The sequence below is a fragment of the Somniosus microcephalus genome, chromosome 1 (genome assembly GCF_052327205.1).
Source record: "Somniosus microcephalus isolate GS21.2 chromosome 1, FLI_Smic_1.0, whole genome shotgun sequence".
NCBI classification, from domain to species: Eukaryota; Metazoa; Chordata; class Chondrichthyes; order Squaliformes; family Somniosidae; genus Somniosus; species Somniosus microcephalus.
Genome location: NC_140987.1, coordinates 225511081 through 225536535, shown reverse-complemented (window position 1 = coordinate 225536535; position 25455 = coordinate 225511081). Strand labels below are relative to the sequence as shown.

Genomic DNA, 25455 nt, shown 5'->3' with positions numbered 1-25455 from the left:
ATCATGAACACACTTTAAAAAAAAATTGTTTTGAAGTTTCTTAAAAATTGTCATTTTTAACATAATGGAGAAATTTGACACTCCACAAAATAAAAATTCGGTTTTTAGGGTCATGTGTTTGTTTAACAGTCAATACGCTGTTAAAATCCCAGTTACCCCTAATCCAACAAGGTCTAACATTTAATGGGGTATTTAACAGTGATATTACTGTGGAAAAGCCCCAGTTTTCATCAGTTTCACTGGTTTCACTGATTACACTGATTGCCGGCTATCTGGGGTTGGGTGGAGGACCACAGCGCAGCCAGTGTCGGAGCAGTGAATGACTGACCACAACTTCTGGATCTCCGTGTTTTGATGCACTACATCCTGAAGTTGCGGTCAGTTTCAAAGGGGTAATAACAGCGAACGCTATTAGTTCGCAAATTGTGGCCCATTCATTGACGGAAAAGCAAACTGAATTGCGGAATCCCAAATAGGAATCCCGACATCCAATGGAGGCTTGGTCGTAGGCCTTCATCCACGGCTGTTACATACTTGTGCTCATCCCCAAAACTCTGCTGCCTGTATCCTAACGGGTACCAAGTCCCATTCACCAATCACCCCTGTGCTCGCTTACCGACATTGGCTCCCAGTCCACCAGTGCCTTGATTTTAAAATTCTCATCATTGTGTTCAAATTCCTCCATGGCCTCACTCCTCCCTATCTCCATATCCTCCTCCAGTCCGACAACCCTCCGAGAATTCTGCGTTCCTCCAATTCTGGCCCCTTGCGCATCCCCGACTCCCTTCGCCCCAGCATTTGGGGTGGCTTCAGCTATCCAGGTGCAAAGCTCTGTACTTCCCTCCCTAAACCTCCACCTTTCCACCTCTCTGCATTAAGAGACTTCTTAAAACCTACTTCTCACCTGTCCTAATGTCTCCTTCTTTAGCACGGTGTCAATTTTTGTGTCTGATTACGCTCCTGTGACGTGCCTTGGGAAGTTTTACTACTTTAAAGGTGCTATATAAATGCAAGTTGTTGTTTTCTAGTAGTTTGTTTTATTTTTGGGTCTGTGCAAACTTTTTGAAACTGTTCATCAACATTGCTGAGGGTTGTTTGGTATGTGTGGGGGACCCTCCTTGCAGATATTTCACGCAGCAATGCCTCCACCTCAGCAGTCATTAAACAGTCCGGGTCATGGAATCCACTGCCTGCGAACTTAATCCCTTCACAGTGGCTTTCCTTTGCCTCCACTTTTGCCCGCCACTTCTTGGTGCCCTCACCCTCTGCCTTAGCAAAGACTGCCACTGGGTTAAACCAACTCCTGAGACTTACATTGTCTTTTCGCACTTTTGTCCCTCTGTTCTAAAACTCTGCATAACTTTCCTGCTTCTTTTAAATCTGTAACAAAAGCTATGCCAATGAGCAAACCTGGGAACATTGAGTGGAAAAAGCATATGCATTTAACACTTGTCTAAAACTAGGGTCGAATTCACACCAACAGCGGAATAGCAAGGCTGAGGCTTTTAATTATATAGATTTTGTGTGGATCTGGTTGCTTGTGTCAAGCTAGGAAACAATAATGAGGAATAAAATAATTGACCTCCTGTCCTAGTGTTCTCTCGGTCGAGTCCGGGATTTTTCGTTTCCTTTCACTTTATTATGTGGAAGTGAACTTTATCCCACAAAAGGCTCAATATCCTGTAGGTAAATGGATCTGATACATTCTGATTCATACTGATAGGAGCAGCTTCCTGGAGTCCGTGTAAAGAACGGTGTGATTCGAGGAGTCAGTGTAGAGCTACGACTCTGAGCCATTCCCGATGGACATCCTGCAGCTCAGGTATCTGTTTTCAGTGATTCTCTTTCTCCAGAGGGCTACTAGTGAGAATGTGCTGATCTGGCCTGCAGAAGGCAGTCACTGGATTAATTTGAAACCCGTCATTGAGGAGCTGATCGAGAGGGGTCATAACATTACAGTGGCTGTAAATACAGCTACACTTTACATAAACTATTCTGAGCCCTCACCCATGACATTTGAAGTATTTCAAATACCGTTTACCAGTGAGACATATGATGCTTTTTTCAAGGAACTTCTGACATTCTGGGTCTACGAGAAACCTCATTTATCCTACTGGGGCGGGTACAGAAAAATGTCAGCGATCATCGCAAATGTAACAAAGCTGAACAGACAGATCTGTGATGGAATAATAAAGAACCACAAACTGATGCAAAAACTGCAAGAATCAAAGTTTAAAGTTCTGCTGTCTGACCCTGTTCATCCTTGTGCTGATCTTCTGGCTGTGAAGCTGGGAATTCCCTTCATCTTCACTCTGAGATTCACTCCAGGTTTTTCAGTGGAGAGGCTGTGTGGACAAATCCCAGCTCCTCCTGCCTATGTACCTGCTGCCCTGTCAGAGTTTTCTGATAAGATGACTTTTACTGAGAGATTTCAAAATGTCCTTTACTCGCTCGGGTGTGTAATCAGTTCTGGCGTCATTGGGACTCGTATTACAGTGAAGCTTTAGGTGAGTTGCGGAGTTTCTATTCCTGATGTCAAATGGCTTAAACTATTAGTAAATTAGTATGTACGTATAAAATCCCTTTGCCTGCTGATTTAACAATGCCACTAATGCTATTTTCAGCATATTGGCCTCAAACTTTCTCGTTGGGTGCCCAATCAGCTGATGTCAAGTTATGTTAAAATTAACTGCGAACCTCATTAGAATATGCCCGAACGTGTAATGGGCGGAAATCAGCATAAACAATTGTGTCCCAAGGAAACTCCCAACCCACACCATGGTCGGAGTTTTCCTTACCCGGGCGGGTCGGATGCGGAGGGTCAACATGCCGGTTTGCGACCCCGTTGGTGCTTTTATCCCTCTCCAGAAAACAACTTTGCGTCAATGGAGCCTATTAAGGCAGCCCTGCGCGTTACCCGGCCGAATTAAATGGTGCAGATCTGATGATGCCATTGATGTGTTTTTGAGCCGGGATATTTAAAGGAGCCATGGCCAGATTACATTTGAAGGTTCATCTAGGAGTGTGCAGTCAGTGCACTGGAGCATTGGAGTGCTGTAAACACTTTGTAAATGACTGCACAGAGGCTGAAGGCTGCACCCAGGTTCTCTGATGACTCCCTCCCTATGCTTGTGGAGGGAGTCAGACCACGCAGGGAGGTCCTTTTCCCTTCCAATCGGCGGAAGAGACCTCCCCAGAAGGCAAAAAGAGCCTGGTTGCAGATTGCAGAGGATGTCAACAGCAGGGATGTGGTCAAGAGGACCTGGGTGCAGTGCTGGAAATGTTTCAATGATCTCATTAGATCAGGAAAGGTGAATACAAAGCCACACTCAACTTCATCCTGCTGTGCCTCTCATCACATCCCCATCGCTCTGCCTTCCCAACCCTACTCCTGCACATCCTTACTCACACCAACATAATTTGCACGTCCACCCATCCCTCTCTCTCTATCTACATTATCCAGCTCCTTGCTAGCTGGGAAGTGCGGGTGGCCCATGAGAGGAATGATGGTGAGAGGGGACATGGAAGTGGGGGCTCCTCTCAAAGCGCTCACACTTCTCCCCTGTTGCCACCCCCTCAGTCAGAGTCTCAGATGCCTCCTTGGACAGCAATGACCGAGTCTGCCTCTGCACAGTTGCAGTAGGAGCAGGCATTGGTGGGGCCATCACAGGCTTCAAACCCAGAGGACGTCCGCCAAAAGTGTCTAAGCAGTCGCAGCAGGGAAGTGAGAAGGCTGCCTCTACATCAGCTGAAGCCACAGGGGTATCACCATGTAGGAGCACGCGGAAGAGAAAGATGACACACAAGTAAATTCTACAATAACACTATAAGGGTAGCCACTTGGATGTTTTATTCAATTTTATGCAAAGTTTCCATTAATGTGCTGTCAAACATAAAAATATTTATTTTCACCACTTTCCGCTCTTAGACAGATTTGTGTGCACCTTTGGAAGTGGCTTAGTGAGTTGCAGTGAATGGTGAGACACAATGGTACATCCAGCAATGGTGGTGAGTGCGAATGGAATGGCTTGGCCATTGTAGGGATGCTTTATGGTGTTGGTGTGGGGTGGTGCCAACCTGGCGCATCATGGGCAGTCACATGGGTGTACAGCTTCAAGTTATGTAAATCTGGCCATGATGAGGCCATCCCTGGCCTCCTGGGCAAAAATATGCTCGGGTGCTGGTGGGATGTGGCCCGCAGGTTCCTCCAGCTCATGCTCCTCCTCATCTTCCAACTGATGCTCCTCCTGCTCCTCCTCCTTCTCCTCTTCTATAGAGTCTGTGCGTTCAGTGCCTTGCTCCTCATGCATCGCTAATCCTCGCTGCTGCGTTATGTTGTGCAGGGTGCAGCAGGCCATGGCGATTCTGGAGACCCTGGCTGGCGCATACTGAAGGGCTCCTCCAGATCTGTCAAAGCATCTGAAGCACATTTTGAGCATTTCTATTGTCTGCTCTATGACACATCTGCTGGAAATGTGGCTTTCATTATATCTCTCCTCAGCCTCAGTACTTGGCCTCCTCAAGGGTGTCATGAACTACGTCTTCAGTGGCTAGCCTTTGTCTCCAAGCAGCTAGCTGGACAGTCTGTTTGGAGGAGTGAAGAGCTGAGGGAGGCTGGACTGGCAAAGGACAAAAGAATTATGGCACTGCCAGGGAATTTGGTGCACACATGCATGATATTCTTCCTATGGTTACAGACGAGCTGCACATTGAGGGAGTGGAAGCCCTTGCATTTGACAAAGACTCCTGGGTTATGATGGGGTGCCCTGATGGCCACGTGTGCAGTCGATGACGCCCTGCACCCATGGGAAGCCAACCAGAGTGGCAAAGCTGAGCCCCCACTCAGTAACACTGGCTTCATCAGTGGCAAAGTTGATATAATTGGCTGACGTGTCAAACAGGGCATCAGAGACCTGTGTGATGCATCTGCGGGCGGCCGACTGCAGGATGCCGCAAATGTCTGCTGCAGATCCCTGGAAGGAGCCTCAGGCGAAGAAGTTGAGGGTGCTGGTGACATTGACAGTCACTGGTAAGGCGTGTCCACTCGCTCCTCTGGCTGCAGGTCCTGCTGGAGAAATGTGCAAATGTCTGCGACGACCTGGCGTGATAGCTTGAGCCTCCTTTGGCACTGCTGCTCAGTCATGTTGGGGAAGCTCATCCTCTGCCTGTATATCCTGGATTGGGGGTATTGCCTCTGACACGGTACAACCCTGTACTGATTCCCTGTGTCCTGTGCAGCATCCGGTGGTTGAGCAGAAGGTTGTTGGTGGTGTTGTTAGTGCTGCTGGTGTGCCTGGTGTTGAGGCTCATCGTGGTCAGATTCTGAGGACTAAGGTGAGACAGTATAAATAGCACCCATGCTGATGGAATAGATGGCGGGTGAAATAGAGATGTGCGAAGCAATCTGTCAGTGGTGGGAGAGGTTCTTCCAATGAGGTGACACTGGATGGAGACTTTGCTGGAAAGACTTGCAGCCTGCAGAAAGCTAAATGTGTGCTGGGAAAGCAGTCAGCAACAGCTTTTGCCTGAGTAAAATGATCAGCTGTCAGGTTGGAGCTTTTATAGTACATTTCATGCTGTCAATTAATCAGCTGGAGCAATGGCCACTCAACCCATGCCTCAGGTTGACAGACGTTTTACAAAATTGTTCACAGGATCTGGGCTTCGCCGGCAAGGCCACCATTTATTCTGATGAAGGGTCCCAGACCTGAAACGTTAACTCTGTTTCTCTCTCCACGGATGCTGCCTGGCCTGCTGAGTATTTCCAGCATTTTCTGTTGTTATTCCACCATTTATTGCCTATCCCTAATTGCCCTTGAAAAGGTGGTGGTGAGCCGCCTTCTTGAACCATTGCAGTCAATGCGGTGAAGGTACTCCCACAGTGCTGTTAGGGATGGAGTTCCAGGATTTTGACCCAGCGACGATGAAGGAAAGGCGATATACTTCCAAGTCAGGATGGTGTGTGACTTGGAGGGGAACTTGGAGGTGGTGGTGTTCCCATGCGCCTGCTGCCCTTGTACTTCTAGGTGGTAGAGGTCGTGGGTTTGGGAGGTGCCACCGAAGGAGCCTTGGCGAGTTGCTGCACTGCATCTTGTAGATGGTATACACTGCAGCCACTATGCGCCGGTGGTGAGGGGGGTGAATATTTAAGGTGGTGGATGGGGTGCCAATCAAGCAGGCTGCTTTGTCCTGGATGGTGTCGAGCTTCTTGAGTGTTGTTGGAGCTCCACTCATCCAGGCAAGTGGAGAGTATTCCATCACACTCCTTACTTGTGCCTTGTAGATGGTGGAAAGGCTTTGGGGAGTCAGGAGGTGAGACACTCGCTGCAGAATACCTACCCTCTGACCTGCTCTTGTTTCCACAGTATTTATGTGGCTGGTTCAGTTAAGTTTCTGTTCAATGTTGACCCCCAGGATGTTGATGGTGGGGGATTCGATGATGGTAATGCCATTGAATGTCAAGGGGCAGTGGTTAGACTCTCGCTTGTTGGAGATAGCCATTGCCTGGCACTTGTGTGGCACGAATGTTACCTGCCACTTATCAACCCAAGCCTGAATGTCATCCAGGTCTTGTTGCACGCGGGCATGGACACTGTGCAGTCATCAGCGAACATCCCCATTTTTGACCTTATGATGGAGGGAACGTCATTGCTGAAGCAACTGAAGATGGTTGGGCCTAGGACACTGCCCTGAGGAACTCCTGCAGCGATGTCCTGGGGCTGTGATGATTGACCACCAATCACCACAAACATCTTCCTTTGTGCTAGATATGACTCCAGCCAGTGGAGAGTTTTCCCCCGATTCCCATTGACTTCAACTTTACTAGAGCTCCTTGATGCCACACTCAGTCAAATGCTACCTTGATGTCAGGTTCCCGAGCTGCGTGTTTCCCGTGGGCATCCAGCTAAATTTGAAAGGTAGGGTTAAAAAGTATAGTAATCTGGGATGTTATGATGAAAGTTATCCACCAGGTGGTGCTGTAGCCAACGCTGCTGCTAAGGTCAGGGGTTTGCTTCCTGTTAAGGTCAGGGGTTTGCTTCCTGTTAAGGTCAGCAAAGGTGCAATGCCTGGATGCAGGCCTGCCTGGTTGTTTCGCAGTCGTTTAATAAAGTACTCTTATTAATTCTAATACCTCGCCTCTTCGAGTTCCTTGTTTCACTACATGGATTTATCACATTTGGCGACGAGGTAAAAAGGACCTTGAATAAAGAAGAGAAGTCTGCCAGGACTTTTAAACAACAAACTCGCGAGCTAAAGTTAGCTACCAGTTGGAAGAGAGCATGGCTGCCACGGTAGGAACGGTCTCCGCTTTTGATATTCAAGCACAAACCTGGGAGGAATACTGTGAAGTGTTGGGTTATTTCTTCGAAGCAAATTAAATAAATGATGCCGGAAAAAGGAAAGCCATTCTGTTTAGTTCAGTGGGAAGCCAAACCTACAGTTTGATGAGGAATCTGCTCAGTCCTGAAAAGCCTGGAGACAAATCATTTGTTGAATTAGTGGCCTTGCTAAAAGAACATTTCAACCCTAAGCCTAGTGAGATTGTACAGCGGTTCAAGTTTAATTCAAGGAACAGAAAAGAGGAAGAGAGTGTAATGGACTATGTAGCAGTGTTGCGTAAATTAGCACAAGATTGCAATTATGGGAACAACCTGAAGGAAATGCTGCGAGATAGGCTAGTTTGCGGAACTATGGACGACCGAATGCAGCGTAGATTATTATCCAAGACTGGGCTTACTTATGAAAAAGCATTGGAACTTGCTCAAGCCATAGAGACAGCGAACCGAGATGTAAAAGAAATACAGGGTTCAGACAGGGCTAATGCTATGCAAGTTGCAGGTCAGGTTGTTGTGCACAAGTTGAACATGCGTCAGAAACCATAACGTGAGCATGTGAAGGCATGTTATAGATGCAAGGGCGATCACCTGGCGAGTGAATGCCGGTTTCTGGAGGAAAAGTGCTACAAGTGTGGGAAACAAGGACACATAAAATGAGCATGCAGGGCAAAATCACCTGTGGAGGAATCCAAACCAAAAGGGGGAGGAAAGCAAAACCTAGGAAGAGAAGTGAAAAAACATGGAGCACACCACATCAGCGGGGAAGCTGAGGAAGAAGAGGACATGTTCATAATGTATAGCATGTTAGCGAACATTCCAAAAGTGGCTCCTATCACATTGCAACTGACAGTAAATGACTCTAAGGTGAACTTTGAAGTGGATACAGGGTGCGGTGTGACCATAATGAACAAGGCAGAGTACTCAAAATTGTGGAACCGTGCAAAAGTTCTAGAGTTAAAGCCTTGCTCTGTGCATCTTAAAACATATACAGGTGAATGAGTAGCGACATTAGGTACAGCTAATGTAACTGTGCAACACAGGGACACCGTGGAACAGCTACGTGTAGTTATAGTATCGGGTACCGGACCAAACCTGTTAGGTCGGGGCTGGATAGAAGAACTTAAATTAGACTGGGGAGCAGTAAATCAAATAGATGAGGGCAAACAGTTGACTTTGCAAGAAGTGTTGAGTGAACATGAGAATGTGTTCAAGGAGGAACTTGGCACATTTAATGGCCCCCCAGCTAAGATTTATGTAGACAAGGAGGCACCGCCAAGGTTTTTTAAACAACGACCTGTGCCTTATGCCATGAAACCAAAGGTAGAGGCTGAGCTTGACCATCTATTGAGAGAGAACATACTGGAGCCAGTGAAATGTTCGGAATGGGCAGCTCCCATAGTACCTGTTTTAAAACCGGACAATTCGGTAAGACTCTGTGGAGATTATAAATTGACAGTAAATCGGGTGTCCAAACTAGAGCAGTATCCTATTCCCAAAACAGAGGATCTCTTTGCAAACCTGGCTGGAGGGAAGAAATTCACAAAGTTGGATATGAGTCAGGCATACTTGCAGATTACACTGGATGACGAATCGAAGAGGTATGTTACCATAAATACACACAAGGGCTTGTTTACATATAACCGCTTACCGTTTGGTGCCTCATCTAGTCCAGCTATCTTCCAGAGGACAATCGAAGGTGTACTGCAAGGGATTCCACATGTTTCCATCTATCTGGATGACATTCTGGTGACAGGAAGAACCGACCAGGAGCATCTGAGCACTCTGAGAGAGGTACTACAGAGATTGGAGAGGGCAGGGTTACGACTCAAGAGGAGTAAGTGCACTTTCCTGGGGAATGAGGCAATGTTCCTGGGACACAGAGTGGATGCCACCAGGCTCCATCCACTCAAGGAGAAGGTACAAGCACTGCAGGACGCCCCTGCTCCGACCAATGTGGCTGAGTTAAAAGCTTACCTGGGACTGTTGAACTATTATAACAGGTTTTTACCAAACTTGTCAACAGTGTTAGCACCTCTTCACAAACTACTGCGCAAGGAGACACAGTGGCAGTGGGGAGAGGAGCAGAGGGTTTCATTTGAACAGTCCAAGAAACTGATGCTGTCGTCGGAGGTGCTGGTTCACTACAATGCAGAGAAATACATCATTCTCTCTTGTGACGCTTCACCTTATGGGGTGGGGGCAGTTCTTTCACACTGCATGGAAGATGGAACTGAAAGACCAATAGGGTTTATGTCCCGAACTCTAACACCAGCGGAAAAAAACTATTCCCAGTTAGACAAAGAGGGGTTAGCAGTAATGTTTGGGTTACAGAGGTTCCACAAGTACATATATAGCAGGAAGTTCACCATATGCACCGATCATAAACCTCTTCTCTCTCTTTTCAATGAAATGAAAGCAGTTCCACAGATGGTGTCACCCCAGCTCCAGAGGTGGGCCGTGACGTTGAGGGCATATGAGTATGTCATCGTCTACGAGGCAGGCAAGTACCATGGGAACGTAGATGCCTTGAGCCGTCTTCCACTGCCAGGCACACCTATCCATGCAGCTCCAGAGGACAGAGTGTTGATGTTAGAGGACACTGACATGGCACTTGTGACTGCAGAGCAAGTAAGAACATGGACAGGTAAAGATCCAGTACTGTCTAGAGTTCGAGAATATGTGGTGAGGGGATGGCCACAGCATCCGGAAGGAGCTGACTTCACACCCTACAGTGTCAGGAAAACAGAGCTAAGTGTGCAGGATGGTTGCATGTTGTGGGGAGCACGAGTGATTATTCCACAGCCAGCACGACAGTCTATCCTAGAGCAACTACATTAGTGTCATCCTGGGGTCTCGCGTATGAAAGCCTTGGCTAGGAGTTATTTGTGGTGGACAAAGCTAGATGAGGAGATAGAAAATCTAGTCAAGACATGCAGCACTTGTCAGGAACACCGGAAGGCACCAGCAGCGGCTCCTCTCCACCCCTGGGAGTGGCCGGATAAACCATGGAGAAGATTGCACTTAGATTATGCGGGTCCATTCATGGGGAAGATGTTCCTCATAATCATTGATGCACATTCCAAATGGATGGATGTTTATCCTGTAAATTCTGCTTCCACCACTACTACTATAGACTGCCTGTGTCAGAGCTTCAGTAATCAAGGGCTACCGGAGATCGTGGTAAGTGACAATGCCACTTGTTTTGTGAGTACAGAGACAAAAGAGTTCTTGAGAAAAAATGGCATAGTGCAGGTGACCTCAGCTCCATATCATCCGTCCTCAAATGGACTTGCGGAGAGAGCCGTACAAACATTTAAAGAGATGATGAAAAAAAGTGCAGAAGGGAGTTTAGCAGCCAAAGTGTCACGGGTTCTGTTCAGCTACAGAATAACACCTCAATCCACCACAGGACTCTCTCCTGCTGAGGTGTTATTAGGTCATAGACTATGCTCCACGCTTGACCTTGTCCACCCAGACCTAAAAAGGAAAATGGAAAACAGACAAAACAAACAAAAAGAGAACCATGACAAAAGAACAAAGAGCCGAAGTTTTGGAGAAGGAGATGCGGTCCTTACCAGGAATTTCAGTTATGGACCCAAGTGGATTCCTGGCTTCATAGACTCAATGACCGGTCCCGTATCATACAAGGTCATGTTGGGTGATGGTAGGGTAGTACGCAGACATGTAGATCAGATACTTACCAGACAAGGGGAAATTGAAATGAAGGTTCCAGATGCAATGGCTGAGGACAGGTTTGCCCCCAGTTATCCAAGTGCATCTGTGGTGCCACCACCAGGGACAGAGACAATTCCACAGGAACCCATTCGTCAAGAGGAAACCATCGTTGCAGAGTTAGATACTCCGAGCACTGCTCAGGAGCAGCTGGTGGCTTCACCACAAACAAGCAGGGACTTTACTGTCAGACGTTCACAAAGGTCTCGCAAGCCACCAGAAAGATTGATACTGACCTGTTAGATTCGTCAAGTATGGAACATGGTGAAGGGAGACTTTTTATGTGACCCTTAGTAATGGTTGTTTGTTAAGAAATTCATACTGAAATCTTAAGGGGGGAGGGATATAGTAATCTGGGATGTTATGATTAAGGTTATCCACCAGGTGGTGCTGTAGCCAACGCTGCTGCTAAGGTCAGGGGTTTGCTTCCTGTTAAGGTCAGGGGTTTGCTTCCTGTTAAGGTCAGCAAAGGTGCAATGCCTGGATGCAGGCCTGCCTGGTTGTTTCGCAGTCGTTTAATAAAGTACTCTTATTAATTCTAATACCTCGCCTCTTCGAGTTCCTTGTTTCACTATATGGATTTAACACAAAAAAGCACTTAAGGATCTCACAAGTACCTCTTAATGATTTGAATTAGGTCGTCCGCCTCTGCTGTTTGGGTTGCTGCCGCACTGGCAGATGCGCCCGAGGGAAATGCGCGTGGGGATGGGATGACGACGGGTTCATGACCCGCTCCGACTTATTTCAAATTTCCCACCCATACCACCTCCGATCGCAGAAAATTCTGGCCTTATATTCCTTCTTTAAGTATGAAATTTAATTATACATATTTAATAATTCGTTAGAAAAAGGTGTAGTGCCAAAGGACTGGTGGATAGCTAAGATTCTATCTATATTTAAGAATATAGCTAGAACATGTCCAGGGAACTATACATTAATCAGCATAACATTGCTTGTAGGAAAGTAAAGGTGAAAATAGAAAAATATCTTGAAACCTAAAATATAATAATGAATAGTCAGTATGGATTTGAAAAGAGAAAGTCTTGCTTGACCAACCTCACTGAATTCTTTGAAGAGGTAACAGAGATTAGACAAGGGTAATGTAGTAGATATAATTTATCTAGATTTCGAAATGGCCTTTGATAAGTTGCCACATAATAGACTAATTAATAAGTTCAGAGTCTGCGGAGCCAGGGGACAAGTAACAGAAAGGATAGCTAGCTGTCAGGAAAGGATGAACAGGCTGGGTCTCTTTTCTCTTGAAAAGAGAAGGCTGAGGGGTGACCTAATAGCGGTCTTTAAAATTATGGAATGTTTTGATAGAATAGGCACAGGGACGGTGTTCTCACTTGTGGGAAAGAAAAGAACTAGAGGCCATCAATATAAGATAGTCACCAAGAAATTAAATAGGGAATTCAGAAGAAACTTCTTTACCCAGAGAGTGGTGAGAATGTGGAACTTGCTACCACAAGGAATGGTTGAGGTGAATAGTATAGATGGATATAAGGGGAGGCTAGATAAGTATGTGAGACAGAAGCGAATAGAGTGTTATGCTGATGGAGTTAGATGAGGAAGGATGGGAGGAGGCTTGAGTGGAACAGAAACGTCAGCATGGACTTCTCCAAAGCCACTCTTCCGTCATCCAGCTGGGTGGGACTGCACTCGCCTGGTTCCAGTCTTATCTATTTAATCGTAGCCAGAGAATCATCTGCAATGGCTTCTCTTCCCACTCATGCATCATTACCTCTGGTGGCCCCCAAGGATCTATCCTTCGGCTTCTTCTATTTCTCATCTACATGTTGCCCTTCGGCGACATTATCCGAAAACACACATCATTTTCCATAAGTACACTAATGACACCAAGTTCTATCTCACCACCACTTCGCTCAACTCCTTCACTGCCTCTAAATTTTCAGACTGCTTGTCCGACATCCAGTACTGGATGAGCAGACATTTACTCCAATTAAATATTGGGAAGACCGAAGTCATTGTCTCAGTCCCTGTCACAAATGCCATTCCATAGCCATTGACTCCATTCCTCTCCCTAGTATCTGTCTGAAGCTGAACCAGACTATTCACAACCTTGGTGTCATATTTGATCCTGAAATGAGCTTCCGACCACATGTCCGTGCCATAACTAAGGCCGCCTATTTCCATCTCCGTAGCATTGCCTGTCTCCGCCCTTGTCTCAGCTTATCTGTTGCTGAAATCCTCATCCATGCCTTTGTTACTTTTAGACTTGACTATTCCAGCTCACTCCTGACTGGTCTCCCACGTTCTACCCTACGTAATCTTGAAGTTATCCAAAACTCAGCTGCCTGTGTCTTAACTCGCACCAAGTACCATTCACCCATTACCCCATGCTTGCTGACCTACACTGGCTCCCAGTTAAGCAATGCCTCGATTTTAAAATTCTCATCCTTGTTTTCAAATCCAGCCCTGGCCTTGCACCTCCCTATCTCTGTAATCTCCTCCAACCCCACAACCCCCCGAGATATCTGCGCTGCTCTAATTCTGGCCTCTTGAGCATCCCTGATTTTAATCACTCAACCATTGGTGGCCGTGCCTTCAGCTGCCAAGGCCCTAAGCTCTGGAATTCACTCCCTAAACCTCTTCACCTCTCTACCTGTCTTTCCTTCTTTGAGACGTTCCTTAAAACCTAACTCTTTGATCAACCTTTTGGTCATCTGCCTTAATATCTCCTTATGTGGCTCGGAGTCAAATTTTGTTTTAAAACACTCCTGTGAAGCACTTTGGGATGTTTTAGTATATTAAATTCGCTGTTAAGGTGCTATATAAATACAAGTTGTTGTTGTTATTATTCCCTGTCCTTCGTATCCTCCACAACCAAGCCAACAGCAACCGTAATGCCTGCTCACTGTCCGGTGTCCTCCAGTCAGCTGGTTCTGCTTTGCAGAAGACAGGGCCACAGTTGGCTCTGTATTAGTGTCCCATTCTGAGGCAGACCTCTTTGTGTTTGGGAAGGCACCATTGCTGCTGTATGAATTGAGGGTCACAGCAGTGTGTGGATGGAAAGTGTAGTGTATGTACCTTTAAGAGCCCCTGTGTACTGTAATACTGGTAGTGACCACTCGGCTATATAAGCCTGTATAGCGTCTTGTATCTTTTAGTTCACCTCCAGACTTTGTTCAGTAAACACCTGTTAAACCAACTCCTGCATTCCGTGTCTCCATTAACACACGGATACAACAGTGGCGACGAATTGGAAACGGACTTACCTGCAATTCGGCAGCACCTCAAGGAGATCGATTCCTCAGACGAAGGTCAAAGAAAAAAAAAAAACTGTGGTTTCACCAGCTAGCCAGGCTGGTGGCAGGTACTGCACTAATCCTTCCTGGGCGGCGGGCTGGGGCTCGATCGGGTGGCTCTGCAGCGGGGCCGAGCAGCGAGTCGGAAGGCGGAGGCAAACAGAGACGGAGGGTGGAGCACTCGGAAGACGGCCGGCGCTGCAAAGCAGGTCGGCATTCGGACCAAGCAGAGGGAGGGAAAAGTCCCAAAGAGTCCGGCGGGAACGAGTCTCCAACTATTAAAAATATCTGTGTAAATAAAAAACCACGGAGAACAGCGTTGTCAGCAACGGCGGGAAAGCGCGGGAGGCGCCATTTTTTCTCGGCAGGGAAGAAAGGAAAGTGCGGGAGGCGCCATTTTTGATTTTCAGGATGCCTAAGACTGGCAATATTATTGCTTTCGATAGTGATATAGAGGATTGGACCACATATGTGGAAAGAGTGGAGGTATATTGCACAGCGAATGAAGTAGAGGATGATAAAAAGGCATCGGTACTTCTAAATCTGATGGGCGCAAGGACATACGGGCTGTTACGAAACTTAATCACTCCAGCCAAACCGATGGACAAGAATTTTAAGGAGATTGTTGATACCCTACAGGAGCACTTAAACCCAACACCGCTGCTGATAGCGGAACGATTCAAATTCTTCAGGAGGAATCAGCACAAGAATGAAAGTAACGCTGATTACCTCACCGAATTAAGAAAGCTGTCAAAGCACTGCCAATTCGGGGCAGGACTGGCAGATTCTCTACGAGACAAATTCGTCTGCGGTCTCCTAAGTGAAGGAACACAGAAAAGGCTACTTTCTGAGAAAGATTTGACATTGGACAAGGCTTTCAGTGTGGCTGTATCATACGAAGCAGCAGCAAGAGGAGCTGCAGAGATACAGCAAAAGCCACAGGACTTTGGCACCCATGAAATGACACGGGGTTTCGAGAGATGTTATCGCTGCGGCAGATCCACCCATGACCAGAGGGACTGCTGGTTCAAGGACAAAGCATGCAGGCAATGCGGAAAGATGGGACACATTGCACGTGTATGCCGATCTGGAAACAAAAAATCCACTGACAGAAAAAAAATCAATAAGGAAAAGTACAGAAAGGTACAAATGATGACAGACAGTAGCTCCGAAGACCAGAAGAGCGATAGCGACTCCGGAAACAAGAGACTAAGCTGTCTCAAATTACATAATGTAATTGCCAAAGAAGATTACCAGACCATTTGGGTTACCCTCACGATAGCAGGGTCCCCAGTTAAAATGGAGCTAGATACAGGATCAGCTCTGACCGTCATAAGTCGACGGGATTACGAGCGGCTATTTCCACATTTACTTTTGACAGACACATCCATTATCTTGAAGACATATACGGGGCAGAAAGTATACCCCAGAGAGAAAATAAAGGTGCCTGTTGTATACAACGGCAAGGAAATACAGAAGTTGTATTTATACGTTCTGCAAGATGTTTGTCCACCGTTGTTGGGACGTGAATGGATCAGGAAGATACGTTTAGACTGGCACTCCATTCAGGCACTGACGGTGACCAGTAAGAAAAAAAATGATGATGATGTCATACCTGAACGATTAAAAGACATCTTGGCTAACGCCAAAGAAGTGTTTCAACAGGAACTAGGAACCTTGAAAGGCGTCACCGCCTCAATAAAAGTGGAAGATGCGGCAATTCCCAAGTTTTTTAAGGCAAGGCCGGTGCCATACGCAATTCGTCCAGCAGTCGAGGCAGAGCTGGAGAATTTGGAAAAAGCAGGCGTGTTATCCAAGGTAGATTGGAGCGAGTGGGCAACACCCATCGTCCCGGTCATGAAGAAAACGTTGAATAATGATAAATCTGAAGAACAGAGAAAAATTTGCATCTGTGGGGACTTCAAGGTGACTGTAAACCCGGTCCTTCACATGATACAGTATCCTCTTCCAAGGATAGAAGATATTTTCGCCTCACTATCCGGAGGGAAATGTTTCACCAAAATTGACTTGGCACAGGCATATCTACAGATGGAGGTTGAGGAGGCCTTTAAAAAGTATCTCACGATAAACACACACAAAGGCCTGTACCAGTACAATCGACTGGTTTTCAGTGTAGCATCAGCTCCAGCTATCTGGCAAACAACTATGGAGCAAGTCCTGCAAGGGATTCCGGGGACTCAATGCTACCTAGACGACATCCTTGTAACAGGAGAAAACGACAACGAGCACCTTGCCAATTTGGAGCAGGTGCTCACTAGGCTGAGAGAACGGGGCCTACGAGCAAATTGCCCCAAGTGTGAATTTTTCCACAAACAAATATCATATTGTGGCCATATAATTAATGAAGAAGGCTTGCATAAGTCACCTGAAAAAATTGAAGCGGTCATAAAAGCCCCAGCACCTGAAAATGTCTCACAATTAAGGTCGTTCCTGGGAATGATAAAATACTATCATAAATTTTTACCGAACTTGTCAACTGTTCTGCACCCTCTTAACGCACTGCTACAAACGGGAGTAATTTGGAAATGGAGCGAAGACTGTAAACGTGCCTTCCATAAATGCAAAGGCTTGATCACGTCCAAGGAAGTGTTGGCTCATTACAACCCATCACTGCCAATCAGACTGGCGTGCGATGCATCCCCTTACGGCGTAGGAGCAGTATTATCGCATAGATTCCCTGATGGCTCGGAGCGGCCGATAGCTTTTGCGTCACGCTCATTGAACTCAGCTGAGCATAACTATGCCCAGATCGACAGGGAAGCACTCAGCCTGGTGTGGGGAGTGAAGAAATTCAACTATTACCTACACGGACAAAAATTTACCTTGTTGACTGACCATCAACCCCTCGTCTCCATATTCAACCCTAAAAAGGGCGTTCCCATTATGACAGCGCAAAGGCTACAGAGGTGGTCCCTTTTCCTAGGGGCACACCAATATGACATAGAATACAAAGGATCAAAACAGCATGGGAATGCTGACGGTTTATCGCGCCTACCGTTGCCAACGGTAGAAGAGGCACCTACAGTGGACCCAGTAGAGATGTTCCACTCAACCATAGTAGAATGTCTACCAGTAACAAATTCTACCATTGAAAAGGAAATGAGAAATGACCCGACTCTCTCACGAGTCTACGATTTAACGGTGAAGGGATGGCCAGCACATGGCGAACCATTGTTGCCAGCATTCTCGCAAAGAAGAGAACAGCTGTCAGTGTGCCGAGGAACGTTGATGTGTGGATCCAGAGTGGTGATTCCACCCATACTGCAGGCTAAAGTGCTAAAGGAGCTTCACGAGGGGCATCTGGGTGGAGTGAAAATGAAGAACCCAGCCAGAGCGTTTGTGTGCTGGCCAGGTATCGATGGAGACATCGAAGAAATGACCAAGAGCTGTCTAGGATGCCAGAAGGTCCAAAACGCCCCACCACAAGCCCCTCTACATCCATGGGAGTGGCGCTCATCTCCATGGCAAAGGGTACATATCGACTTTGCTGGTCCATTTATGGACTCAATGTTCTTAATCGCGGTTGATGCACACTCCAAGTGGCCGGAGGTAATAAAGATGTCCTCCACCACCACGGAAAAAACCATCACAGTATTAAGGACCATATTTGCCAGGAATGGGCTGCCTGAACAGATCTGTTCTGATAATGGACCGCAATTTGTGTCCGAAGAATTCAGGAAGTTCTTAAAAAACAATGGGGTTAAGCACTACATGTCCGCCCCATACCATCCCGCCACCAATGGATTAGCTGAAAGGTTTGTCCAGACCTTCAAGAAGGCCATAAAGGCCATGGGTAATGAAGACATAAATCTACAACATAAGGTAGATAACTTCTTGTTTGCATACAGGAATGCAACACATGTGGTTACAAACCAAACTCCCGCCATGATGTTTTTCAATAGAAGACTAAGATGCCGGCTGGATTTGATCAAGCCAAACATCAGAAGGGACGTAGAGAACCGGCAATTTCAAGGCATGAATGAAAGGCCAACTAGAACCTTCCAGATAGGTCAACAAGTTTTGGCCCGGGACTACCGTACCGAGAAATGGCAGCCTGGAACTATTTGCACACGACTAGGACCGCTGATGTATACCGTGGACATTGGGGAAAGCATAATAAGGCGCCATGCTGACCAGATCATAGAGTCATCTGAAAAGGGACAACCTACACCACAACTCTATACGCCTAATGATGAAGCAGAGATACCCATAGTATCTACCTCCGATCCGGTGACACTGGAACCAGATGAACCCGAAACTGGCATTCAAGCCGAATCGACCTTGCCAAAAGAACCTACTACACCACCGAAAACTACTACACCACCGAGGCGTTATCCGGACCGAGTCAGGAAGCCTCCAGAGAGACTGACTTATAATTGATTAACTGCAGCAAATGTGTAGATTATTGTTCTTGTAAACATGTTAATTAATGATTATTTAAAATGTTATGTACTAATTATCTAAAAGGGAAGGAATTGTAGTGTATGTACCTTTAAGAGCCCCTGTGTACTGTAATACCGGTAGTGACCACTCGGGTATATAAGCCTGTATAGCGTCTTGTATCTTTTAGTTCACCTCCAGACTTTGTTCAGTAAACACCTGTTAAACCAACTCCTGCATTCCGTGTCTCCATTAACACATGGATACAACAGAAAGTAGCAGTGGGTGTTTCAAGGGGCCACACGACATTAGGCCAGTAGGTCAGCTGAGCAGGGATTGTTACTGCCTCTTAGGTGTGCATTAGCATTCAGGGAAATCCATTGGTCAACTTCCGAGTCAATGGAATCTTACAGCACAGAAGGAGGCCAATCGGCCCAGTGTGCCTGTACCGAGGGCTACCAATTAGTCCCACTACCCTGCTCTTTCCCCATAGCCTTCCCAATGTTTCCCTTTCAAGTATGTATCCAATTCGCTTTTGAAAGTTACTATTGAATCTGGATCCAATCCCAGTGTTTCTGAATTCAGTCCAGGATTTGTTCATTTCCTTTCACTTTTTTAGGAGTTAGTGAACTTTATCCTCCAAAAAGCTCAATGTCCAACAGGTAAATCAACTGATTCCTTCTGACCTACAAATTTTCGCACCTGCTTTCTGGTGTCAGTGTAAAGGTGTGATTTGAGGAGTCAGTGTAGAGCTATGACTCTGAGCCATTCCCGATGGACATCCTGCAGCTCAGGCATCTGTTTCAGTGATTCTCTTTCTCCAGAGGGCTACTATAAAGTATGTGTCTATACTTAATGCAATAATGACGAGACAGCTTGGAAGATTCAACGTAGGTCTTTACTTAATACCAACAGGCGGGAAACTGAGGGGAGATCAGTACCCACAGTACTATTTATACCCCTATGGCCAGGAGTGGTACTACGGTATCACTATGCCCTACAAAGTAGTGCTGCCCTGGCCATAGGTTTAAAGTAACATACCTATTACATGCACAACATTCCTCCCCTTTTAATTAAAACGTACCCGTGCAATTAAGTCAATAGATGCCCCATAACTAGGGCTAATAACATTTGGTAACACAATATACATAACATATTTACATCAAGTGTTGTCTACTTATATATATATATAAACAGAAACATGTTATAGATTCAGTCTCTGAGGAGGCCTCCTGTCTCGACTAGGATAACGTCTTTCTCTAGTCGGTCTCGGTGTAGGCGGCGGTACTTCCGTCACCCCTTCATCGCTGGACTCGTCGGTGTCTGATGGCACATCCTGTGCCGTGGAGATCACTGGAGTGCTGAACTCCTCGCAATCCTGAGACCTCTGTAACGACGAGCTGGGCCGTGATTCCGCTGTAACAATGTGCTGAGACGTTTGAGGTAGTGAATCAGTTGGGTTTCTGGACTCCACAAGTTGATCAGCATGTCGCCTGATTGTGCCTTCCCCTGTCTCAACTGTGCACATCAAGGGTCCCTGGCGGGCCTTTATCGTACCAGACTGCTACTTTTCATTCCTATAATCACGGGCCAACACTTGCTGCCCCACCTCGAAGCTCCATGTCTGTCTGTCAGGAGCCCTACGAAATACTCGGTTTTCCACATCTCTCCGAATGTTTGGTCTGAGCAATTCAAGGCGAGACCTTAACCTTCTATTAAAGAACATGACAGCGGGGGCCTGGTTGGTCACCGTATGTGCAGCATTACGGTATGCGAATAGGAAGTTGTCCACCTTGTGTTGTAGTGGCAACCTTTCCTCCCCCATCGCCTTGATGGCCTTTTTAAAAGTCTGTACAAAGCGCTCTGCCAGCCCATTTGTAGCCGGATGATATGGTGCGGACGTATAATGTCGCACTCCATTCCTTTTTAGGAATGCTTGAAATTCTTCTGCCACAAATTGTGGCCCATTGTCCGAACAGACTTGCTCGGGCACCCCGTTTCGGGCAAAAATGGTCCTTAAGACTGCGACCGTCTTTTTGGCTGTCGTTGATGACATCTTTATGACCTCCGGCCATTTTGAATGGGTGTCCACTACAATAAGGAACATCGCATCCAGGAAGGGGCCAGCGAAGTCCACGTGGATCCTTTGCCACGGCGTTGAGGGCCACTCCCATGGATGTAGTGGGGCTTGTGGTGGTACGTTCTGTACCATCTGGCACCCTTGGCACGCTTTTGCTACTTCCTCAATGTCCCTGTCAATGCCGGGCCACCAGACGTAGGCTCTGGCGAGGCTTTTCATTTTGACACCCCCCAGATGACCTTCGTGTAAGTCCTGCAACACTTTATGTTGTAATTTTTGAGGGACCACCACCCTGGCTCCGCACATCAATGTGCCCCGGCAGACGGACAACTGATCCTTCCTTGCCGAAAACGCCGGCAATGATGCGTCACCCTGCGCCGGCCAGCCTTTCACGGTTAATTCGTAAACCCTTGCCAATGTTGGGTCGTTCCGTGTTTCCCGCTCGATACATTGGCTGGTGATGGGCAAGTGTTCCATAACAGCCGTATGATATATTTCCACGGGGTCCTGTACTATCTCTTCGATCTCGGCAGGCAAGGGTAGCCGCAACAGGCCATCCGCATTGCCATGCTGTTTGGTACCCTTATATTCGATAAGGTACTGGTGTGCTCCTAAGAACAGTGACCATCTCTGTAGCCTTTGGGCCGTCATCAGGGGCACCCCTTTTGTTGGATTAAATATCGACACCAACGGTTGATGATCCATCAGTAGTGTGAAACGTTGCCCATGCAGGTAGTGGTGGAATTTTTTTACACCCCACACCAGACTGAGGGCCTCCCTGTCGATTTGCGCATAGTTTCTTTTGGCTGTAGTTAACGACCTTGAGGCAAATGCTATTGGCCTCTCCGTCCCGTTGGGAAATTTGTGTGACAACACTGCCCCTATACCGTACGGGGAGGCATCACATGCCAACCTCATTGGCATTTTTGGGTCAAAGTGTGCGAGCACTTCCTTTGATGTAATGAGTTGTTTACCCTTTTTAAAAGCAGCCTCACACGCTTCATCCCAATTCCAGGAGACTCCCTTTTGCAGCAATGAATTTAGTGGATGTAAAATGGACGATAAGTTCGGGAGGAACTTATGGTAATAGTTTATAAGGCCTAAGAATGATCGTAACTGAGATACATTCTCAGGGGGCGGGGCCTTCACTACTGCCTCGATCTTTTCCGGGGACTTATGCAGGCCTTCCTTATCTATAATGTGACCACAGTATGAGATACGTTCCTGGAAAAACTCACATTTCTGCTTGCTCGCCCTGAGTCCGTATTGTTGTAACCGCAGAAGTACTCGCTCCAGGTTAGCGAGGTGGTCGTTATCCGTTTGTCCTGTCACCAGGATGTCATCCAGGTAGCATTGCGTTCCTGGAATGCCCTGTAGGACCTGTTCCATGGTCCTCTGCCATATTGCCGGGGCGGACGCCACACCAAATACCAGGCGATTGTACTGGTACAATCCCTTGTGTGTGTTAACCGTTAGGAGCTTTTTCGAGTCCTGCTCCACCTCCATCTGTAAATAAGCTTGACAAAGGTCAATCTTCGTAAAGTGTCTACCCCCAGCTAACGATGCGAATATGTCCTCTATCCGCGGCAGCGGATACTGTACCTTGTGCAGGACTGGGTTAATAGTTATCTTAAAATCCCCGCAAATGCGAACCTTCTTTGGTTCCCCCGGTGTGTTATTTGCAGATTTCTTTATAACTGGGACAATGGGCGTGGCCCACTCGCTCCACTCAATCTTTGTAAGGACACCTGCACTCTCTAAGGCATCCAGTTCTGCTTCCACCGCTGGCCGAATGGCATAGGGCACCGGTCTGGCCTTACAAAACTTGGGGTTTGCATCTTGAGCAATAGTTATTTTTGCTCTAATGTCCTTTAAGGTCCCCAGCCCTTGTTGGAACACCTCTGGCGTTTTTGCCAATAGTTTCGACAGCCTGCTTGTAATGGTTGTATCATCCGTGGTGGTCTCTACTTTTAACTCATGTATCGACTTCCAGTCGAAATGGATTTTTCTTATCCATTCCCTACCCAAAAGTGGTGGTCCACCGTTTGGTAGGACGTATAAATAAAGTCCTGGCACTTTTCTGCCGTTGTATTTAACTGTTACTTGCATTTTTCCCTTCGGGTAAACTTTTTGTCCCGCATATGTTTTTAATTTAATTTCCGTATCCTTTAAGAGAATGCGTTTGAACAGCCTGTTATAATCTTGTTCATTAATTACTGATAGGGCTGAACCCGTGTCCAGCTCCATATTAACTTCAACGCCTGCTACCTTCATTTTAACCCACATTGTGCTGTGGTCCTCCGTTTTGTCTACACCATATAACTTGAGACATCCCAGACCTTTAGGCTCTGCTTTTGTGCCTTCCTGTGACTCGTCTGAGCTACTGTCAGACATGTTATGTATTTTTGTCCTTGCCTTGGTACTGCTCGGATTGCCCCCACGATTGGGTTTCGTACCAGACCGACAAACTTTCGCTATATGCCCCTTTTTCCCACACTGCCGGCATATTTTATCATGAAACCAACAATTACTTTGGTCGTGGGTGGTTTTGCCACAACGGTAGCATTTACCCTTGTGAAATGTCACCTCATGGGTGTCATAGCCGGTTGTGTTTTGTCGTATTTGAGCAGCACCCTGTGCTGCTGCTTCGTGGGAAGATGCTATTTCAATCGCCTGATCTAGGCTGAGCTGTTTCTTGGCTAGCAACCGTTTACATGTATTCTCATTTAACATGCCACAGACAAATCTGTCTCTGATCGCGTCCGCCAATATGGCTCCAAACTGCCAATGTTTGGACAACCTTCTGAGCTCAGCTAAATAGGCTGCCTGCGACTCATCATTCCTTTGGTCGCGTCTGTAGAAGTGGTACCTTTCCGCTATAAATGGTGGCTTAGGGTTTAAATGTTCCCTTAACGTATCAACAATTTGGGCGTACGTTTTGTCTGCTGGCTCTTCTGGAGTAAGAAGATTCCTCAGCAGACCGTATGTTTTTGCCCCCATAAAATTTAATAAGGTTGCTACCTTTTGGTCATCTTCCACCTTGTTTACTATGCAATAAAGTTCATGCCTTTCGATATAGGCATCCCACTCATCTGTGTCCTCAACAAATGCTGACAAACAACCTTCTTTAGCCATTTGAAACTTTTGAAGAGAAGAAAAAAATCTTTTCCCGCTTTCTCCACTAGATGGCGTTTTTCCCGCCTTTTCTCCCTGTGCTGTCAACGACCTCTCTCCAGCGTCGTTATTTTTGGCCCTTGCAGCTCCCGTTATCCCCGGGAAGGATTTCAGTTTACCTGGCCCTGGGTGGACTTTTGCCCCGTGGCTGGAGCGCCCGTTCAGCCTCTTCTCTCAGCTGCCGCAGCCTCCGCTGGAAACCTCTCTCTCTCGCTCCGTTGCTGCCGCTCCTCCCGAACCCGGAGTGCTGGGCGGCCTCCTTCGGTCGACGCTGGACTCTGCAGGCTGGCTGGTAAGAAGCCTCTCTCCTTCTCTCTCCGTACTGCTACCGTTCCTTTGTTGCACCGTGTACTGGTGAGTTTGAACCTTTCTCGTCGCCAGTATAAAGTATGTGTCTATACTTAATGCAATAATGACGAGACAGCTTGGAAGATTCAACGTAGGTCTTTACTTAATACCAACAGGCGGGAAACTGAGGGGAGATCAGTACCCACAGTACTATTTATACCCCTATGGCCAGGAGTGGTACTATGGTATCACTACGCCCTACAAAGTAGTACTGCCCTGGCCATAGGTTTAAAGTAACATACCTATTACATACACAACAGCTACTAGTGAGAATGTGCTGATCTGGCCTGCAGAAGGCAGTCACTGGATTAATTTAAACCCCGTCATTGAGGAGCTGATCGAGAGGGGTCATAACGTTACTGTGGCTGTACATACAGCTACACTTTACCTAAACTATTCTGAGCCCTCACCCATGACATTTGAAGTATTTCAAGTACCGTTTACCAGTGAGAAATACAGAGATTTTTTGAAGCATTCGACGGAATTCTGGATGTACGAGAAACCTCATTTATCCTACTGGGGCGGGTACAAAGAATTCCCAGCGATCATGGAAACTGGAATAAAACTGAGCAGACAAATCTGTGATGGAATAATAAAGAACCACAAACTGATGCAAAAACTGCAAGAATCAAAGTTTAACGTTCTGTTGTCTGACCCTGTTCATCCTTGTGCTGATCTTCTGGCTGTGAAGCTGGGAATTCCCTTCATCTTCACTCTGAGATTCACTCCAGGTTTTTCAGTGGAGAGGCTGTGTGGACAAATCCCAGCTCCTCCTTCCTATATACCTGCTGTTCTGCCAGAGTTTTCTGATAAGATGACTTTTACTGAGAGATTTCAAAATGCCCTTTACTCGCTCATGTATGATTGGGTGTGTAATCAGTTCTGGCGTCATTGGGACTCGTATTAGGTGAGTTGGAAAGTGCAGTTCCTGTTACTGATGTTAAAACAAAGTTACTTAGCATTTCGCAGTCACAGCTATTACTGTTAGAAAGTCTGATAAGTTCATAAATTTATTAAAGGTTTGAAATTACTGTTGTTGATATTAGAGGACAAAAGGTTTTAACCTGTTTATTTTAAATGGGTTTAAGGATTTCATCAAAATAGCAGATGGATG

The 25455-nt window shown here is 46.6% G+C and overlaps 1 protein-coding gene and 1 pseudogene across 2 annotated transcripts in view; both read left to right on the top strand.

Moving 5' to 3' along the window:
* ugt2a5 (UDP glucuronosyltransferase 2 family, polypeptide A5) overlaps positions 1-25455 on the top strand; it is a 138250-nt gene that overhangs the window by 40878 nt on the left and 71917 nt on the right. The window lies entirely within an intron of this gene.
* Positions 24574-25330, top strand: LOC147124647 (UDP-glucuronosyltransferase 2A1 pseudogene; annotated as a pseudogene).